The sequence below is a fragment of the Arachis ipaensis genome, chromosome B10, assembly GCF_000816755.2.
Source record: "Arachis ipaensis cultivar K30076 chromosome B10, Araip1.1, whole genome shotgun sequence".
NCBI lineage: Eukaryota > Viridiplantae > Streptophyta > Magnoliopsida > Fabales > Fabaceae > Arachis > Arachis ipaensis.
Window position 1 is genome coordinate 122,797,589 of NC_029794.2, and position 7,471 is coordinate 122,805,059.

Consider the following 7,471-nt stretch of genomic DNA (forward strand, 5'->3'; position numbering starts at 1 on the left):
CCCAAAGTTGGCACAGTCCTCGCCAAGTTCTGAGGTTCCCACTTTGGGTAGGTATGCCAATCACGAAGCAAAGTAACTCCTGGCCATTGCTTCTCAGTTGGAGTTCCCAAAATCCTGGAAAGATCAAATTCAAAAAAAAGTAGTTAGTATGAGAGTGAAAAAACAGCAGAAAAAATTTTCTTTTCCTATGATCACCATATATTTCAGAGCAGATTTCTTTAACACTGGTCTATTCAAAGTTGTTATTAGATTCTTGTACATAAGGCTGAGTAAAAGAGCAGCAATGTCAAGCGGTTAATATTGCAATCTGGCTTTTCCACCAAGTAAGTTTCAAAGAAGTACATAAAGATATTAAAATCCTATATGTTTCTGACATGTAATATTATCACAGTCATACACAGATTAAAATCATTTTCAGATGGGGCACATGACAACTCAAAGTTTCTTTCCATTTCATTTTAATTTCGTGCATCAGTAACTTGCAAAGTAGTACAACACGAAATGAAAAATCTGAACAGACAATGAGTCTAACTCATTTATTGAACAAATTTTGGCATGAAACTGAAATGCAGAAACCATAATACCTGACTTCAATTTCTCATCCGGCCCAGTCAAGGGCTTTCTGAGCTGGTTCGGTCAATGGAGGATGCTCGGGGCTAAAGAAATACAAGTCAGATTTCCCAAGTAGCTCTGTTATTTCTTCTGGTACTTTGAAAAGAGAAATTCAATTGGCTCTCAAGAATTTTGCAGCTTTACTTGTTCCTAAAAGAATACAAAAAAAAAAAATTATTTTAGTGCTTATGAGTAGAAGAAAGGCACAGAGCTATAAATTTAGAAAATGGATTCATTCAACTTCATGAAATCAAGATGGAAGGACATTGCTGCAAATCAAATTTCATTTAGTATCTAATCTAAATTCCGACCTGATCTTCCCACGATCTACAACCATAAAATTTTAAGCATATTAAAATTCTAAACTTAATCCACCAAACTTTTAACTATAGCTGATGCATCTGCATTACTCAATAGTAGTCCAAGTTTAAAACTATTGCTTATTTAAGCATCCACACAACATAAACCACTAATTCACAAATGTGGTATAAGGATATTAGATAAACAAGCTAATATTATGAAATATTGAGTGTATAAGCATAAGGCCATGGCAAAAAAAGAACTAATAACTATGCAAATGAGCAGTTCCAAAAAAGGAACAAAACAATGCATCCAGCCATCATGATCAGATCAGAGTAAAGAAAAATAAGAGTCATAAGAGCAATGCACAATTTTCTAATAATCTGTTCTCATGAAGGCTCTTTAAAGGAAAATGATTTTGCACTCAGTTAATTTTTGGGTGGTGGGGAGGTGAGATAAAAATCGAACACAACCCTCGGATTTCATGGCCAAAAGCAAATTCATATACAGCTTTTGCAGCAAGCTTTATGTACATCCTTTGTGCACCATTTACAACCAGCAGTGAGGATCATTAAACGGTAATTGTAGATATGGATTCAAGTTAGATTCAGAATTCAATTATGTAATCTACAAACCAAATAAATTGAAGCTTGCCGAAGACCCCCCAACAAAATTCACATGATTAAATTTTTCAAAAAACTCTATTTTACTCTGTATTATAATTTAGATTTGAAACAATAAAAGTAGCATGCATAGCAATCACCAATTAAAAATTTCTTAGCTAAGACTACAGAAATTTGCTGCTGAAACAGCTAAGCTAAGACAAAATTTTTCCCATCAATTGTATGTTAAATTAGTCCGAAACTCTGTTTCAATTCCATGCTAAAGTTTTGCAAAAAAATCCTAAAAAATAACTAAAGTACTATCTCTAATTCCAGATAAAGTACTAGTAAGGAATGGAAGTATTAACATCAACAAAACACATTAACTTTCTGGTTCAAATATAGAACATATAATTTTAACCAAGCCTAACCACAACACTATCTCACATCTCCTACCCAACTTTTCAAGAAAACAAGACAACACATGATGATTTCATTTGTTTTATGCCCAAAATTCGAAAACAAAATGCAAAATCAACAAACCCTAACAAAGAAAGATGCAAAATCATAAAGCAAAATGCAAAATAAAAAAGAAAACTCTAACATAGTAAGAAGCAAAAATTACAAAAGATTGTAGAACTCCAAAAATCAGAACAACAAACCCTCAAAAAAATCACAAAACCAGAAAATTCATACACACCATTGTCTCGGTTCATCGTCACTACCATATCAGTTCTCCATCGCGGTGAGTGAAGATGAACCAGTTACAAACAAAGAGTGGGGAAAGAGGCATACCAACAGTCTCGTTGCTGCTTGATGTTTTGATTTGAGTTATCTCCTCCGCTGCTTGATACACAAAATCGCAAGAAAAGACAATAGACGAACGAACCTGGGGCTTGTGGTGAACGAACCTAGAAGAATGAGTTCTCCTATGCCACAACACAAAATCACAAAATCAATTCATGAGTTCACAGATTATCGTACCAAACCCCCAAATTGAAACCCTAAAATTGGAACCCTACATTCTCAAATTTCAGAAAACCAAATGAAGGTGGATGCATACCTTCTCGACGATGGTGAGCAAATGAAGAGAGGCTTTCAGTTGAGCGCAACGTCTTCCTGATGTGAGCGCACAACGAAGAGAAGCGACGGTGCGGTGAAGATGAGTGACGGCGTGGTGAGTGGTGAAGATGAGTTAGTGTAGAGTCTTCCTGGAGGTGAGTGGTGACGCCGTGAGTGGTGTGGTGATGGCGGACCCTTTCTCTGATTTGGGGTGATGAGTGGCGCGAAGAAGAAGGGAAAAGCTAACAAGGGTGATGATGAGTGTTACGTTTCATTCGCGATTTGGTGAGGGTTTTCGCGATGGTGAGGGTTTTCTTCTCTGAAAGGGTGATGATGACGAGCTTTGGAGGGAATGGGTAACAATTTCACTAAGTTAAGAGGGAAAAAATGTGAGCTGGGTGTGCGTACTTGCGGGGAAAGTTAAGAGGAAAAAAATTCACTAAGTATCAAATTTTTTGTTCTAGATACATTAGGCATCACTTTTAAAACGCACCCAAAACTTAACAAATAGGCTACCCTCTAAAAGCGTCCTCTTTGATACGAAAAGTGAACCTATAGATATCAACCTACGGCTACGCTTTATAAGTGATTTCTATAATACCTAAGGCTACACTTTTTAAATGATGCCGCAATTGTGTATCCTTTTCTCTTATAAAAAGGCAACACGGAAAAAAGCGTAGCCTATTCATAGAATAGGCTACGCTTTTCAAATGTAGCTTAAAAAAGTGTGGCTGAATAGGTATTTTTCTTGTAGTGTCATGTCATCGCACTACTAAAAAAGTTAGTTTTAGCGACAAATTTTTAGTGGCCATAATACAATAGTTACTATTAATTTTATTTAAGTTATGTTTTAGTGGCAATTATACATTTGTCGTTATTATTATATTTTATAATTGCAATGATACCTATTGCCACTAAATTATTACTATCTTTTTATTTTAGTTCTAATTTTTTTACATCAACAACGGCAATTACCATTATTGCCGCTAAATTTTTTATTTTATTTTTATTTTTATTTTCATCGTCTTCTTCCATCAATTGCCAAACATACTAAAAAACTCTCCCACCCTAAATCAGAAACTCACAACAGCACAACCTCAAGCATTCCCTTTATCGCCGACCACTGTCGCAGACCCTGCCATCGCCGACTTCCGTTCATCATTCAAACTGCATGGTTGTTCCTATTTTCATCCTCCGCCTCAGATCCGCATTGCTGTCTTCATTTCTTCGTTCGTCTCAGATTTATGTCGCTACGGCAGAACTGGCAACACTTTCATCTTGGCAGCAAGGAAGTTCGATGCGGAGGTTGAGGAGCTTCTTGATTGGATGCTCGCTGCAAAATTCCAAGCTTGAGCCCTTGTTCTCCAAGCTCTTCCTTCTCTGCATTTCTCTTCTCCTCTCTCTCTCTTTCTCAATTTTATTTGTTAGCAATTTTGAGTGTTTTAGTATTCAAATTTGAAGATGCTACTGCTAATTTATTGAATCTGTTTAGTTGATTACATTTCACTTTTTGCAACCCTAATTCTGATGTTACGCCACTGCTATTGTGAGTGCAGGATTTTGATGACATGGATAAGCGCTTGAAGGATATAGAAGATGAAACTGCTGCTATTAAAGAGATGCAAGCCAAGGTCAAGAAGGAGATGGGATCTGCTCAGGGTAGCTATTTTAATTTTTATTTTGTAAATGATTTCTCGTTCTGCATTGATCATAGCTTGAGATTTGTCATTTTTTGATAAATTTATCAAAAAGGAAATGAAACTTGCTAATGATAAATTTGTCATTTTTTGATGATATTGTATATAGATGCAGGTAGTAGTGTATGTTATTGAGAGATAAGCTAAGATCGATCAAGGAATCATTCATCAATAATAATGAACTAATCTTCAAACAATAATAACTGGCTTTCATTCCCTCTTTCACCAACTCATCATCAAGTCACTACTCATTTGTGCTATTCTTTAACATTTCATTGGCATGTTTCTATGAATTGTTCATTCCTTCGTTAATGATTGCTTCACTAAGTGAATCAAAACCTAGTAGTTCAACAATTGAGGCTCCACTGACTATACATGCTCCAATTTGTAATTCATCTAAAACTTCTAACAAGGGCTCACAATCCTCTAGTTTGATGCATGGAACAAAGATTATTTTTCTGATTACTATTAAGAGACAGACACTGCCAGCTGTATCATTGACAGATAATATTGAAAGCAAGGGATTAGATGGTAGCAACATGGCTTCCAAAAAGAGGAAAATAGCATGGTCAGAGAAAAAGGACAATCTGCTACGAGATGTTGTTCAAAGATTTGGTGAAGGGCATTGGGCTACCATTGCAAAAGGAGGCAACTTTCCTGTTAAGAGAACTACTAAACAGACAGATCAAGTAACTATTTCAACTTTAGCTTGCAAATTATGTGATCTTTATATCAACTGTTGTTATTTAGTTTCCCAGTATGCAAGTGAATGTTTAATTCAGTGTAAAGCAACATGTATGTGCAGAAGAAATATGTTATTAGAAGTGGCAATGGTTGGAGACAATAACAGCAGCCTGTATGTCTTAGTACTACCACTGTTACTACACTTTGATCTATGAATATGTTATTGTTGCAAAATACAAATGGCGTGTGATTTAAAGTTGAAAAGAAAGTTGGTATCTTTGATGCAGGATGCTGATGTGGAAAGATGGGTTCTGCCAAGGAAGGAGTGCAAGTTTGGTAGAAGACATGGATAGAAGAGGAGAGGATCCAGTGAAAAAGGCCTTCAGCAAGATGTCCATTCAGTTATATAATTATGGAGAAAGATGGGTACTGGGTAGGTCATTGTTTTGTGAAAATCTCCATGTTGTGTCTGTCTCTAATTGGGTGTCAACGAATTAATCTTAATCTTAATCTTAAAGTTTGGGTGGAAACAGATTGATGAAAAAGTTGCATCGCATAAGTGCCACAAGTGGGTCTTTAAAGAGCCCACAAAATGTGAGCCTAATATCTCCAACTAATGGCAGAGCTCCTTTGATGCTCTCTCGCTCTCATTATTTTCTTCTTTGCTTTTAGCTTCAAATAAAACAACATAACCCACCATTTAAATCTTGTTTCTATTGTTTATGTGTACCTATCTCATAATTGATTGATTGATTCATCCCAATTTTTTTTTTCTTTTTGGCCTTATTTATTACAACTTCCTCCTGAATAGACCAACCAGTTTGATTCTGTCATTCAGGTCACTCCACAATCATTTTTAGGCTTCCCCTTATTATTGCTCCTTAAACATTTATTTTTAATTTACCAATAAATTTAGTTTTTTTTCTCTGATTCTTCTTGGAGAGACTATTGTTATAATTCAAGCTGGACATGACCTTATAAATTGTGGGAACAGGTAATTTGAAGTGATTTGCTTACTAGAAATATTCGATAAGATAATTAGTTCAAAGAGGTTATCTATTCATTTATTTTTGCAACTGTTATGCCAATATTGTACTACAGTGTTGCCATGCTTTTGCAATAGATAAATTCCTATCATTTTAAGATCTATTAATTCAAATAATACGAAGAATAAACATGCACCTCATACTTTGCAGTTAAAATGCATGAAATGTGGAGGGAAATATGAGCGTCAGGAAAGGATGATGGATCTTACCGTTGAGATAGAAGGGGACATAGCAACTCTGTAGAAGCTCATTTTGAGTTCATAGACTTGTAGTATTTTTTGTTGTTTAGATTTGTAATATGATTTATTATTTTTCAAGAGAAATTTGTGTATCAATATTTTGAGTTTAATGAAATATCTCATTTTGTATTAATTAATTTTAATATATTTATATTATGCACAATAATAATCATTGTTGAAATGTGGAGGGAAATATGAGCGTCAGGAAAGGATGATGGATCTTACCGTTGAGATAGAAGGGGACATAGCAACTCTGTAGAAGCTCATTTTGAGTTCATAGACTTGTAGTATTTTTTGTTGTTTAGATTTGTAATATGATTTATTATTTTTCAAGAGAAATTTGTGTATCAATATTTTGAGTTTAATGAAATATCTTATTTTGTAATAATTAATTTCAGTATATTTATATTATGCATAATATTATTAATTGTTAGCAAAAATAATTGAGATTCTAAAAAAAAGGTAGTTCGTTGCTTCTAAGAAAAAGAGTATAATATAACTAAAAAAAGTCTTAAGATTTTAGCGGCAATAGTAATGACCAGTAAAAGTGAATGAAATTATAATTTTAGAATTATTTTTAGTAGCTATATAAATTGCCGGTAAAATGGGTTTTGGCGGCAATAATAATGGGCGCTAAAAATGAATAATATTGCAATTTTAGAATTATTTTTGGTGGTCATATAAATTGTCAAGAAAATGGCCGCTAAAAATTACATACTTTTTGCAGCCATTAAAAAAATCTTTACCGGCAAATGTTATAATTGCCGCTAAAACCTTTTAGCGACAAAACATAAGACAGCTAATGTTTAATTGCCAGAAAATGTATTAGCGGCTATTTTTATTGCCGCTAAAAGCAAAATAAATGGCCGCTAAAAGTGATTTTTCTTGTACTGTCGTGCCACGCGACACTTAACGTGATACGTTATCATCTAACTGACGAAAAATTTGATTTGACTTATAATTATATTTTTCTGGGACTAATATAATCAACAAAATTTTTAAAAATAATTTAAAGAATGGATTATGTTTCACCTGAAAATTCAAGGATTAACCCCTCCTAAATCTAAATTACTGTTTACTACATCATTGAATAAGCCTCCTTCTACTAAAATTACGTTATCAAATAATCTTAATCCTATTACATAAATTAATCACAATTGATTACCAACAAATTTAGATCGTGCAATATATTATGATTTTAATTAATATGTGCCATAAGGGTAAATATA

At 34.1% G+C, this 7,471-nt stretch overlaps 3 long non-coding RNA genes across 3 annotated transcripts; 1 reads left to right on the top strand and 2 right to left on the bottom strand.

The window, feature by feature from the left end:
• Nucleotides 905-2,840, bottom strand: LOC110268151. Its single transcript, XR_002356239.1, has 3 exons — nucleotides 2,578-2,840; nucleotides 2,310-2,443; nucleotides 905-939 (listed from the first exon to the last, which is right to left on the bottom strand). It is a non-coding gene; the product is annotated as an uncharacterized LOC110268151 (long non-coding RNA).
• LOC110268156 lies at nucleotides 3,597-4,213 on the bottom strand. Its single transcript, XR_002356248.1, has 2 exons — nucleotides 4,094-4,213; nucleotides 3,597-3,964 (listed from the first exon to the last, which is right to left on the bottom strand). It is a non-coding gene; the product is annotated as an uncharacterized LOC110268156 (long non-coding RNA).
• LOC110268157 lies at nucleotides 4,124-4,493 on the top strand. Its single transcript, XR_002356249.1, has 2 exons — nucleotides 4,124-4,235; nucleotides 4,383-4,493. It is a non-coding gene; the product is annotated as an uncharacterized LOC110268157 (long non-coding RNA).